The sequence below is a fragment of the Pempheris klunzingeri genome, chromosome 7 (assembly GCF_042242105.1).
Source record: "Pempheris klunzingeri isolate RE-2024b chromosome 7, fPemKlu1.hap1, whole genome shotgun sequence".
In the NCBI taxonomy this organism is placed as follows: Eukaryota; Metazoa; Chordata; class Actinopteri; order Acropomatiformes; family Pempheridae; genus Pempheris; species Pempheris klunzingeri.
Window position 1 is genome coordinate 4,349,555 of NC_092018.1, and position 14,023 is coordinate 4,363,577.

The 14,023-nt window shown below is 43.4% G+C and overlaps 3 non-coding genes across 3 annotated transcripts; all 3 read right to left on the reverse strand.

The window, feature by feature from the left end:
- Positions 1–493: 493 nt before the first annotated feature.
- Positions 494–599, reverse strand: LOC139204544 (U6 spliceosomal RNA). Its single transcript, XR_011584430.1, has one exon. It is a non-coding gene; the product is annotated as a U6 spliceosomal RNA (small nuclear RNA).
- Positions 600–6,696: 6,097 nt separating this feature from the next.
- On the reverse strand, positions 6,697–6,798 carry LOC139204545 (U6 spliceosomal RNA). Its single transcript, XR_011584431.1, has one exon. It is a non-coding gene; the product is annotated as a U6 spliceosomal RNA (small nuclear RNA).
- Positions 6,799–10,615: 3,817 nt separating this feature from the next.
- LOC139204542 (U6 spliceosomal RNA) lies at positions 10,616–10,721 on the reverse strand. Its single transcript, XR_011584428.1, has one exon. It is a non-coding gene; the product is annotated as a U6 spliceosomal RNA (small nuclear RNA).
- Positions 10,722–14,023: the final 3,302 nt, after the last annotated feature.

Genomic DNA, 14,023 nt, shown 5'->3' on the forward strand with positions numbered 1-14,023 from the left:
CAGGATCTTACTGTACTGAACTAAACTGCCTTTTGTACTGCTTTGAAACTGGAAACTAACTTTGTGTTTTATTCTTTCTGTGCAGACTGGAGCACAAGAAAGCCTCCACGGAACGTTTACCTGCAGACCTCCAAATACCCAGGACAAACCAGTGGAGCATGGAGAGATGTGCAGAGGAGCACAGGAGTCGGCAGCCTGAGCACCAAAAGAAGAGAAAGTCACGCAAACTAAGACCAGACCAGAAATATAACCAGAAAGCAGAGCCCCAGTCCTCCTCTCAGCTCTTTTCTACAGCCCAGAGTGAATAAAAACCTTTGAGATCAATACTTGAGTACAGTGAAGCCCTTTAAGTCCAGATATGATACGGTTTTGTCGTAGTTTTCCAGATATAAAGAGTTTTACAGAGTTAACCATCAGAGCCTGTGCTCTGCTGCTGTTTCACATAAAGCAAAAATTTAAGTTTAAACAATGAAGACAAAGTCAGAAGTTGATGAAAAATGAGAAACGCTTCACGAATTTGCGTGTCATCCTTGCGCAGGGGCCATGCTAATCTTCTCTGTATCGTTCCAATTTTAGTATATGTGTTAGTGAACTAACACAACAGTCTCATGTCCCAGACCTCTATTTAAAGGCTTCACCATTGGAGCTTCCTCTCTCTCAGGGTTGGAGGTCACAGGGAGGGACGTGAGGACTGAGATAGTTTCTAATCAATACAACAAAACACTAGAAAGAAATTTTTGGCTGCTGTGCTGTTGGTTATTTATCTTTAATCAGACATGATGGCTCAGTGTGACCCGGTCTGGTTCAGTTTGAGATGGTTCAGGTTCAGTTTGGCCTCATGAGGGTTACAAAGGCATGATGGGAGATTTAGGCATGGCTGAAGTTACGTCAGACGATGGCGATTGGATGACTAAAGGCGCCAAAACAAAAGGCTGACTCAACGCCCCTCCTCCGACACTCCTCCTGGAGGGACTGTGACTCCCTCAGGGGTCGGTGGGGGTTGGTCAAAGTTCAGAGAGTGCTGGTAGAGACTCACTGTGAGACGGGGGAGAGTTTAAGGAAGGAGTGACATGAGAGAAGGAACTGGTCTGGTCTGGTTGGACTTACGTTTTTTAGGGTCCAGACTGATAGAGTCTCTCCAGGGTCTCCAGTCCCTGAAGCCAACTAGGCCAAGCTGCACCTCCTCAAACACACAGTGGAACCTGACTGCCTCCACAAAGTCAGGGTACGCTGAGGAGTAGCGGGTGAAGGCGTCCAGTTAGTTCACACAGAGGTTAAAGCTGTCGTCCCTCTTTGATTCATTATTCATTATTATTATGTGTGTGTGAGACTCCACCTTGTTGGCCATCAGCGGGGACTGAGACCCTGTCCTCCCTCGCTCCTTCTGGTAGGAGGCCACCAGGTTGACGGCGTAGCCCACGTCGTTCTCCAGGAGCCAGTGGAAGGTCTTTCCCTGGTACCGTCCAAACTGGACCTTCCACCGGCTCAGGACGAGGGTGGCGTTGGTGAGGTCGCCACCCTCAGAGGTGACGTGGGCCCGGGCCTCCGCTTCCATCTCCCCAGGCGTTTTGGCCTTGTAAGGTGCCAAGTGCTCGGGCGGCATCAGTGGCCTTTAGGACGAGGGTCCCATTAGGAGCGCTTTAAGATAACAGACACAGATATGAAGTACTAATGAAGATGAAGGAATGATACACAGTACTTACAGTCTTTACAGTCCAATCTGTAATATGACAGAGACACAGTGTCTGATTCATTTGAGCAGTTTAATAACAGAATCACAGATGTTCTGACATCTTTGTATGTTTGAAATGAACATAAGATAAACAAAGTGGTTGTTCTGATAAGAGAGAGAAAGGCCTCTTTCCTGCTGGCTGTAACATCACCAGGACCATCATGACAGAGGAGCTTAAACTGTGCAGACAGCATCATGTAGCGCTCACACACACATTACTCACTGTGTTAATGTTAGCAGCCCACAAGAGCTGAATAAAACGGTTTAAACAGCACGGACGTTAGCTGGTTAAGTAACAGCAATGATAAATAGCGAATATATAATCAATTCCAAACTATAAAACATATCAGGAGCTGAAAAGCTATAAGTTCATGTTATGTTGCTAAAAACAATCACTCAGATATGTGACTTTTTACACTATTTTACGTGAACATTTCATTAAAATATACTAACATTTCACTCACTCACTGCTGTCGGTCAGACGGTAAATAACGTTAATCCAAAATGGCTGCCGTCGCTATAAATTGGAACAACCCGGCTCTCCTATTGGTCGGTGAAAAGTTGGATTCTCGGAATTGGAACAACGGAGCCATCTGATTGGCTGTGACGGGACCAGAACTGTGGACGTCATTGGTCAAATCGCGGAAATCAGAACAATTAGAACATCGAACATCGGTTTCCGTGAAACCGATATGAACTATAAATAGTAACAAGCTGCCAAAATATCCGTTAGCAATCGCGGTTCGAGTCCCGTGTCCCCCAACGACCTGCTCAGTCTAAGTGTTGCTGTCTACATGGTAATAGATCGATCTCCTCCAGAGTAACGCGACGTACAATAACGTATAAATGAATGTAACACTCATAAAACGTTAAAAAAATGTCCCAAATAACCCTTGCTAAAAATAATCCAGTTAAAATACTAAACATAGTTCACCGTGTCCATCTGTTACGTTGCCGTGACAAAGATGGCGTCATAAAACGTATATTTCCGGTCTTTGATTATGATTTGAAAGCTGTCTGTTGCCTAGCAACCAAAAAAACTTAACGTCTGATGTCGCTGAAGAAGGACACTGTCTGGTGGAAGAATTATTATTTATCAGTCAATGTTTGTAATTTTTGTTGCTGTGTGTTGTGGGGAATTTTATTATTACTTTTGATCACTACTTTTAAAAGGCCAATTATACAATACTGAGCCTCAAATTTGTACTAACTGCGCTAAATATATATGTAACTGAGTAAGTACTAACAACCTCATATTTAACCAATTACAGAACACTGGATTTGAATTAACACTATTAATGTATTGATTAACGTTACCACAAACTGTATGACCTTTATTTGAACTAACTACATGACCTGTGAGTGAACTAATAACACTATATAACCAATCATTAGAATCATTTGTGTTGCTAACACTGGAAGCTCAGTTCTTACTGACAATGTATGTACTGTGTTAATCAGCAGGGAGAGACTTATTAATGCAATACACCGCCACAGGGAAGAGCCATACCCCATAGTTACTAAAGAGGGGAACAAGCACTGGCCCCAGGTTCTGAAGGGCCAGACACATGATGATTAAGTGGGATGTATATGGCAAGAAAGTACACGCTTACATGCACCACTACACATCTCATAAACTACTTCACACCCAGTACTGGGAGCTCCAAGGACGAGGCTGGTGGGAGGCCGTTACTGGAACAGCAGGATGAGATAACTACACGGGAGGGATGTTCTCAGAAAGACTCCATTGTAAAGAAGCTCCTACATGATAGGGAAAGGTCACTAGGGAGGATACTTTGTTACAGGTACGGCTGCTGGATGAAGGTCGTGATGCCAAGAGGCTGGGACCAGCCTGTGCACCAACGAAGGGAGGGCCAAGCATAAATCCACGGCTACTCCCCACCTAGTCAACCAATCAAAAATAATTGTATTCATGCTGGAATGTATATACTGTTACTGCATATGTGGTTCGGGGCTCACCCTTTGACCTGTTGGCTACAGACTAACAGCTTGCTGACTGTGGTTTTCAGAGCTCAGACTGAGTCCTTGATCAAGACCAACACTTATTCACACAGAAAATAAAACACCTCAAATGAGAGAAGTTGCCTGTCCTTCATCGAAAAAACGAACACGCTGACAGTGTTGTAATTAATGAAACCTTACTGAGGTTTACAGTGATTTTAGTTCAAACCCACTGTAAACCTCACTGTAACCTCTTGGGGCTTATTGCTTTACTTGTTTTACTTTTTTGCTGGTAATATGTTTTTAAGACGGTCCCTCTCCAATACATGCTGGTGGAGAGAGCTCTTGTCATCTTTTTGCTGTGAAAGTACTACTTTAACTCTGCCGGGTGCAGGAAACATTTGGCCGTTGGTAGCCGTTTTGGCTACTCAAGTGATCAGCTGATCGCTCTGAAACCTGCTGGCATCTTGACCACGAGGTCTTCACAAATTCCAGAAGAATTGTGGAGGAAAACACACCGAGGTTGCAGAGGAGAGAAGAACCAGCGGAGGAGAGAAACCAGAAGGAGACAACAGAGGCGTATGGAGGAAAAGAAACATAAACCCTGTCTCCCCATCGTTACTATGGGCAACGTGAGATCGCTGGTAAACAAGATGGAGGAGCTAACAGCGTTAGCCAGGAGTCAGATGGAGCACCGGGAGTGTAGTCTGGTGTGCTTTTTGGAGACATGGCTGCATCAGGACATTCCCGACGACAATGTTTCCATTGGTGGCTTCCAAACTGTTCGGGCCGACAGGGACTGCACCAGGAGCGGTAAGCGGAAAGGAGGGGGTCCGTTCTGGTGAACAACAGGTGGAGCAGTCCTGCTCATGTTGCTGTCGAGGGGCGCGTCTGCAGCCCGGACATTGAACTGTTTGCTGTTGGTCTTCGTCCATATTATCTGCCACGGGAGTTTTCACATGTTGTCATGGTGACTGTTTACATTCCTCCTTCTGCCAACCCGACTTCGGCGTGTGACGTCATCCACTCCGTCATAGCCCGGGTACAGACTCTACACCAGAGTGCACCCACTGCTATCTCTGTCTACAACCATGTCACCAGCGTGAACTGTTCCACCAGAGGAGAGGACCCTGGACTCTGGACTCACCTGATTATTATTATTGTTATATAATACAGCTCCTCACTCGGAGTGTACATGTTGTTATATGTTATTATTATTATTAGTAGTAGTATTGGTATTATTTGTATCATTATTATTATTATCATTATCAATACTTTCGTGTTTGAAGTTTATTCTTATTCTTTTGGAGCTGTGTGTAACAAAAAGCAATTTCCCCCTGGGGATTATTCAAGTAATTCTGATTCTGATTCTGATTTACTTCACAATTAATCATCTTTATTAGCAGCACTCTCCAACCCATGTGTTAATACTGTCTGTTGTGTTTAAGCCAGTAATGTAATAATAAATAGATAAGAGCTTACCTTTATGATTCATTTAGCAATCAAATGGTAAATGTTATGTCATTTGATTGATTGAATATGAAATAATATTGCTTAAAGAATTACAATAACTTGTATCTCACCCAAGTGGTATGCTGATTGTTATATTTCAATTTAAAAAACTATATTGTGTCATCTTAATAGAAATTTATTATAAACAAATAAAAAACAGTGCAATAAGTGGGTGTTCATTATAATCAAAGAAATACAAGTTAACAATAAGTATATACACAACCAACCAATTAACAGGAACATAATGTAATGGAGCAGAATAGAATAAAAATAAAATAGAGGACAGATAAATAGAATATATATGATCCTGATTTTTCCTCTAGTGCCACCAGCTGGTTCTCATTTTCATTGTACTAGTGAAATATCTCTCCATCTACTGAATGGTTTGGCACAATATTTGGTACAGAGACATTCATGTCACCCTCAGCATGAATTGTAATAACTTCGGTCATCGTTTTTCACCCAGTTCCATGGTTTGTCCAGCACTTTAGCTTGTGAGCAAATACCTAATATTTGATATAATAATATAATAGGTGGGAGCATCTCTCTCTTTTTTGCCATAACCCCAGGCTTATGGCACATCTGTCATCGAAGCTCCTGCAGGTGTGGGAAGAACCACAGGAGCCACAGACTGGGAGGCAGGCAGGAGAGGTTGGGGCCCAGACTGAGGAGGTTGAGGCGTGTGCAGACACAGGCAGGAGAGGTCGAGGAGGTGGTTTAGACACCTGGAGAAATGGCTCCAAAGCCGGCAGGTTCAGTCTCTGTTTCAGCAGGACAATCTCTGCTGCGTTAAGGGACAGAACACGAGGATTTGCCACAGTGGCGTTTGGCATACAGAGTCTACAAGTAATGATGTAATTGAATGCAGCATTATCAGTCTTGCTCAACAAAACATACATGCTTAGCTCTTGGTGATTAAACCAAACGGGGCCTTGGCAATCCAGCGCTGGTCAGGCTCTAGCAGAGCAGGGATCCAACAGCAGGCAGGCAAATGCTGCTCTCTATTAGACAATGAGATAATGAAGGAATGAATGAACATATATAAACTGTATATACATATAAAAACCACAGCCTCTTAATCATGAAGAGAACACACATGGAAAATTCAGATGTGCTAACACTGGTTTAGCAGATTAACCATTTCTCAAGAAAGTGTTGTGACAGAACATCTGCCCATGTTAGTCATATTCTTTGGTGCTGTCCAGGACTAAAACCTTTTTGGGAAGAATTTAAGTCCATACTTGGTTATAACTTTGTTCTTTTTTGGAAAATGCCAGGAGAAACTGTAAATAAAAGAGATGAATATCACATAAGAATATTGAGAGTGACTGCTCTGAAATGAATTAAAATCTGATTGGTTAAATCTTGGTAGCGATAAGCAACGCGATTGGCTGCACCGCCTCCGGCCGCCGTAGTGCTGTTTCTCCCAAATATTCTAAATAATATGATTTAAAGAAATAAAATATTTATGATTTTAGACGCTAATGGTGAAAAATGAGGAACGCTTCACGAATGTGCGTGTCATCCTTGCGCAGGGGCCATGCTAATCTTCTCTGTATCATTCCAATTTTAGTATATAACAGTCTTCTGTCCCAGACCTCTATTTAAAGGGTTCACTATTGGAGCTTCCTCTCTCTCAGGGTTGGAGGTCACAGGGATGGACGTGAGGACTGAGATAGTTTCTAATCAATACAACAAAACACTAGAAAGAAATGTTTGGCTGCTGTGCTGTTGGTTATTTATCTTTAATCAGACATGACGGCTCAGTGTGACCCGGTCTGGTTCAGTTTGAGGTGGTTCAGGTTCAGTTTGGCCTCATGAGGGTTACAAAGGCATCATGGGAGATTTAGGCATGGCTGAAGTTACGTCAGACGATGGCGATTGGATGACTAAAGGCGCCAGAACAAAAGGCTGACTCAACGCCCCTCCTCCGACACTCCTCCTGGAGGGACTGTGACTCCCTCAGGAGTCGGTGGGGGTTGGTCAAAGTTCAGAGAGTGCTGGTAGAGACTCACTGTGAGAGACGGGGGAGAGTTTAAGGAAGGAGCGACATGAGAGGAGGAACTGGTCTGGTCTGGTTGGACTTACGTTTTTTAGGGTCCAGACTGATAGAGTCTCTCCAGGGTCTCCAGTCCCTGAAGCCAACTAGGCCAAGCTGCACCTCCTCAAACACACAGTGGAACCTGACTGCCTCCACAAAGTCAGGGTGCGCTGAGGAGTAGCGGGTGAAGGCGTCCAGTTAGTTCACACAGAGGTTAAAGCTGTCGTCCCTCTTTGATTCATTATTCATTATTATTATGTGTGTGTGAGACTCCACCTTGTTGGCCATCAGCGGGGACTGAGACCCTGTCCTCCCTCGCTCCTTCTGGTAGGAGGCCACCAGGTTGACGGCGTAGCCCACGTCGTTCTCCAGGAGCCAGTGGAAGGTCTTTCCCTGGTACCGTTCAAACTGGACCTTCCACCGGCTCAGGACGAGGGTGGCGTTGGTGAGGTCGCCACCCTCAGAGGTGACGTGGGCCCGGGCCTCCGCTTCCATCTCCCCAGGCGTTTTGACCTTGTAAGGTGCCAAGTGCTCGGGCGGCATCAGTGGCCTTTAGGACGAGGGTCCCATTAGGAGCGCTTTAAGATAACAAACACAGATATGAAGTACTAATGAAGATGAAGGAATGATACACAGTACTTACAGTCTTTACAGTCCAATCTGTAATATGACAGAGACACAGTGTCTGATTCATTTGAGCAGTTTAATAACAGAATCACAGATGTTCTGACACCTTTGTATGTTTGAAATGAACATAAGATAAACAAAGTGGTTGTTCTGATAAGAGAGAGAAAGGCCTCTTTCCTGCTGGCTGTAACATCACCAGGACCATCATGACAGAGGAGCTTAAACTGTGCAGACAGCATCATGTAGCGCTCACACACACATTACTCACTGTGTTAATGTTAGCAGCCCACAAGAGCTGAATAAAACGGTTTAAACAGCACGGACGTTAGCTGGTTAAGTAACAGCAATGATAAATAGCGAATATATAATCAATTCCAAACTACAACCACTCAGACATGTGACTTTTTACACTATTTTACGTGAATATTTCATTAAAACCTACTAATATTTCACTCACTCACTGCTGTCGGTCAGACGGTAAATAACGTTAATCCAAAATGGCTGCCGTCGCTGGAACAACCCGGTTCTCCTATTGGTCGGTGAAAAGTTGTTCTTTGGTGCTGTCCAGGACTAAAACCTTTTTGGGAAGAATTTAAGTCCATACTTGTTATAATTTATTTATTTATTTTTTGGAAAATGCCAGGAGAAACTGTAAACAAAAGAGATGAATATCACATAAGAATATTGAGAGAATTCATTAAAATCTGATTGGTCAAATCTTGGCAGGGGGCCGCATGTGATTGGTTAAATCTTGGTAGCGATAAGCAACGCGATTGGCTGCACCGCCTCCGGCCGCCGTAGTGCTGTTTCTCCCAAATATTATAAATAATATGATTTAAAGAAATAAAATATTTAGGGTTTCAGACGATAATGGTGAAAAATGAGGAACGCTCCACGAATTTGCGTTTGATTCTCTGTTCCAGTTGTTCCGGTTCCTGTCCAATCAGGTGGCTTCCTTGTTCCAATTTCGAGAATCCAACTGTTGCGCCGACCAATGGGAGAGCCGGGTTGTTCCAATTCCTGACGCAAGACCCGCCGCCTTGACCGTCAGTCTGACAGCGCCGAGAGGGTAAGTGAAACATTAGTACGAGATTTTGACGAAATATTCACGTGAAATAGTGTAAAAACTCATGTGTTTCTGTGACGTTCAGGCAGAAAGAGATAACTGGGGGCTTTTTACGGCGTTTGACTTTCCGAGCGCTCGTTTTTAGCAACGTAACGTCGACTTCTAGCCGAAGTTTTTCGGCTCCAAACATGTCAAATTTACTTTTATAGTTTGGAATTGATTATATATTCGCTATTTATCATTGCTGTTACTTAACCAGCCAACGTCCGTGCTGTTTAAACCGTTTTATTCGACTCTTTTGGGCTGCTAAGGTTAGTAACACCGTTACACAGTGTGTAATGTGCTATCAATAAGTGGGTGTTCATTATAATCAAAGAAATACAAGTTAACAATAAGTATATACACAACCAACCAATTAACAGGAACATAATGTAATGGAGCAGAATAGAATAAAAATAAAATAGAGGACAGATAAATAGAATATATATGATCCTGATTTTTCCTCTAGTGCCACCAGCTGGTCCTCATTTTCAGTGTACTAGTGAAATATTTCTCCATCTACTGAATGGTTTGGCACAATATTTGGTACAGAGACATTCATGTCACCCTCAGCATGAATTGTAATAACTTCGGTCATCGTTTTTCACCCAGTTCCATGGTTTGTCCAGTACTTTAGCTTGTGAGCAAATACCTAATATTTGATATAATAATATAATAGGTGGGAGCATCTCTCTTTTTTTTGCCATAACCCCGGGCTTATGGCACATCTGTCATCGAAGCTCCTGCAGGTGTGGGAAGAACCACAGGAGCCACAGACTGGGAGGCAGGCAGGAGAGGTTGGGGCCCAGACTGAGGAGGTTGAGGCGTGTGCAGACACAGGCAGGAGAGGTCGAGGAGGTGGTTTAGACACCTGGAGAAATGGCTCCAAAGCCGGCAGCTTCAGTCTCTGTTTCAGCAGGACAATCTCTGCTGCGTTAAGGGACAGAACACGAGGATTTGCCACAGTGGTGTTTGGCATACAGAGTTTACAAGTAATGATGTAATTGAATGCAGCATTATCAGTCTTGCTCAACAAAACATACACGCTTAGCTCTTGGTGATTAAACCAAACGGGGCCTTGGCAATCCAGCGCTGGTCAGGCTCTAGCAGAGCAGGGATCCAACAGCAGGCAGGCAAATTCTGCTCCCTATTAAACAATGAGATAATGAAGGAATGAATGAACATATATAAACTGTATATACATATAAAAACCACAGCCTCTTAATCATGAAGAGAACACACATGGAAAATTCAGATGTGCTAACACTGGTTTAGCAGATTAACCATTTCTCAAGACAGTGTTGTGACAGAACATCTGCCCATGTTAGTCATATTCTTTGGTGCTGTCCAGGACTAAAACCTTTTTGGGAAGAATTTAAGTGCATACTTGGTTATAACTTTGTTCTTTTTTGAAAAATGCCAGGAGAAACTGTAAATAAAAGAGATGAATATCACATAAGAATATTGAGAGTGACTGCTCTGAAATGAATTAAAATCCGATTGGTTAAATCTTGGTAGCGATAAGCAACACGATTGGCTGCACCGCCTCCGGCCGCTGTAGTGCTGTTTCTCCCAAATATTCTAAATAATATGATTTAAAGAAATAAAATATTTATGATTTTAGACGCTAATGGTGAAAAATGAGGAACGCTTCACGAATTTGCGTGTCATCCTTGCGCAGGGGCCATGCTAATCTTCTCTGTATCGTTCCAATTTTAGTATATGTGTTAGTGAACTAACACAACCGTCTCCTGTCCCAGACCTCTATTTAAAGGCTTCACCATTGGAGCTTCCTCTCTCTCAGGGTTGGAGGTCACAGGGAGGGACGTGAGGACTGAGATAGTTTCTAATCAATACAACAAAACACTAGAAAGAAATGTTTGGCTGCTGTGCTGTTGGTTATTTATCTTTAATCAGACATGATGGCTCAGTGTGACCCGGTCTGGTTCAGTTTGAGGTGGTTCAGGTTCAGTTTGGCCTCATGAGGGTTACAAAGGCATCATGGGAGATTTAGGCATGGCTGAAATTACGTCAGACGATGGCGATTGGATGACTAAAGGCGCCAGAACAAAAGGCTGACTCAACGCCCCTCCTCCGACACTCTTCCTGGAGGGACTGTGACTCCCTCAGGAGTCGGTGGGGGTTGGTCAAAGTTCAGAGAGTGCTGGTAGAGACTCACTGTGAGAGACGGGGGAGAGTTTAAGGAAGGAGCGACATGAGAGGAGGAACTGGTCTGGTCTGGTTGGACTTACGTTTTTTAGGGTCCAGACTGATTGAGTCTCTTCAGGGTCTCCAGTCCCTGAAGCCAACTAAGCCAAGCTGCACCTCCTCAAACACACAGTGGAACCTGACTGCCTCCACAAAGTCAGGGTACGCTGAGGAGTAGCGAGGAGTAAACTGTGCAGACAGCATCATGTAGCGCTCACACACACATTACTCACTGTGTTAATGTTAGCAGCCCACAAGAGCTGAATAAAACGGTTTAAACAGCACGGACGTTAGCTGGTTAAGTAACAGCAATGATAAATAGCGAATATATAATCAATTCCAAACTATAAAACATATCAGGAGCTGAAAAGCTATAAGTTCATGTTATGTTGCTAAAAACAATCACTCAGATATGTGACTTTTTACACTATTTTACGTGAACATTTCATTAAAATATACTAACATTTCACTCACTCACTGCTGTCGGTCAGACGGTAAATAACGTTAATCCAAAATGGCTGCCGTCGCTATAAATTGGAACAACCCGGCTCTCCTATTGGTCGGTGAAAAGTTGGATTCTCGGAATTGGAACAACGGAGCCATCTGATTGGCTGTGACGGGACCAGAGCTGTGGACGTCATTGGTCAAATCGCGGAAATCAGAACAATTAGAACATCGAACATCGGTTTCCGTGAAACCAATATGAACTATAAATAGTAACAAGCTGCCAAAATATCCGTTAGCAATCGCGGTTCGAGTCCCGTGTCCCCCAACGACCTGCTCAGTCTAAGTGTTGCTGTCTACATGGTAATAGATCGATCTCCTCCAGAGTAACGCGACGTACAATAACGTATAAATGAACGTAACACCCATAAAACGTTAAAAAAAATGTCCCAAATAACCCTTGCTAAAAATAATCCAGTTAAAATACTACACATAGTTCACCGTGTCCATCTGTTACGTTGCCGTGACAAAGATGGCGTCATAAAACGTATATTTCCGGTCTTTGATTATGATTTGAAAGCTGTCTGTTGCCTAGCAACCAAAAAAACTTAACGTCTGATGTCGCTGAAGAAGGACACTGTCTGGTGGAAGAATTATTATTTATCAGTAAATGATTGTAGTTTTTGTTGCTGTGTGTTGTAATTAATGAAACCTTACTGAGGTTTACAGTGATTTTAGTTCAAACCCACTGTAAACCTCACTGTAACCTCTTGGGGCTTATTGCTTCATTTGTTTTACTTTTTTGCTGGTATTATGTTTTTAAGACGGTCCCTCTCCAATACATGCTGGTGGAGAGAGCTCTTGTCATCTTTTTGCTGTGAAAGTACTACTTTAACTCTGCCGGATGCAGTAAACATTTGGCCGTTGGTAGCCGTTTTGGCTACTCAAGTGATCAGCTGATCGCTCTGAAACCTGCTGGCATCTTGACCACGAGATCTTCACAAATTCCAGAAGAATTGTGGAGGAAAACACACCGAGGTTGCAGAGGAAAGAAGAACCAGCGGAGGAGAGAAACCAGAAGGAGACAACGGAGGCGTATGGAGGAAAAGAAACATAAACCCTGTCTCCCCATCGTTACTATGGGCAACGTGAGATCGCTGGTAAACAAGATGGAGGAGCTAACAGCGTTAGCCAGGAGTCAGATGGAGCACCGGGAGTGTAGTCTGGTGTGCTTTTTGGAGACATGGCTGCATCAGGACATTCCCGACGACAATGTTTTCATCGGTGGCTTCTGTCAGCGTGTTCGTTTTTTCGATGAAGGACAGGCAACTTCTCTCATTTGAGGTGTTTTATTTTCTGTGTGAATAAGTATTGATCTTGGCCAAGGACTCAGTCTGAGCTCTGAAAACCACAGTCAGCAAGCTGTTAGTCTGTAGCCAACAGGTCAAAGAGTGAGCCCCGAACCACATATGCAGTAACAGTATATACATTCCAGCATGAATACAATTATTTTTGATTGGTTGTCTAGTTGGGGAGTAACCGCGGTTTAGACTTGGCCCTCCCTTCGTTGGTGCACAGGCTGGTCCCAGCCTCTTGGCATCACGACCTTGATCCAGCAGCCGTAGACCTTTCCCTATCATGTGGGAGCTTCTTTACAATGGAGTCTTTCTGAGAGCATCCTCCCCTGCAGCTATCTCATCCTGCTGTTACAATGATAGCCTTCCACTAGCCTTGCCCTTGGAGCTTCCAGTATATGGTGTAAGAGGGAGTTTATGAGGTGTGTATTGTAGTGCATGTAAGCGTGCTTGTACTTTCTTGCCATATACAGCCCACTTAATCATCATGTGTCTGGCCCTTCAGAACCTGGGGCCAGTGCTTGTTCCCCTCTTTAGTAACTATGGGGTATGGCTCTTCCCTGTGACGGTGCATTGCATTAATAAGTCTCTCCCTGCTGATTAACATAGTACATACATTGTCAGTAAGAACTGAGCTTCCAGTGTTAGCAACACAAATGATTCTAATGATTGGTTATATAGTGTTATTAGTTCACTCACAGGTCATGTAGTTAGTTCAAATAAAGGTCATACAGTTTGTGATAACGTTAATCAATACATTAATAGTGTTAATTCAAATCCAGTGTTCTGTAATTGGTTATATATGATGTTGTTAGTACTTACTCAGTTACATATATATTTAGCGCAGTTAGTACAAATTTGAGGCTCAGTATTGTATAATTGGCCTTTTAAAAGTAGTGATCAAAAGTAATAATAAAATTCCCCACAAATCCCTCCTTTCACACCCTTTGGGTGTGAATCCACCAGACTAGTAATCAAAAAAACCCAGGTCCCTCCTTTTGCCCCAGAGTAGAGGTGTGCGAGGGCTGGGACACGAT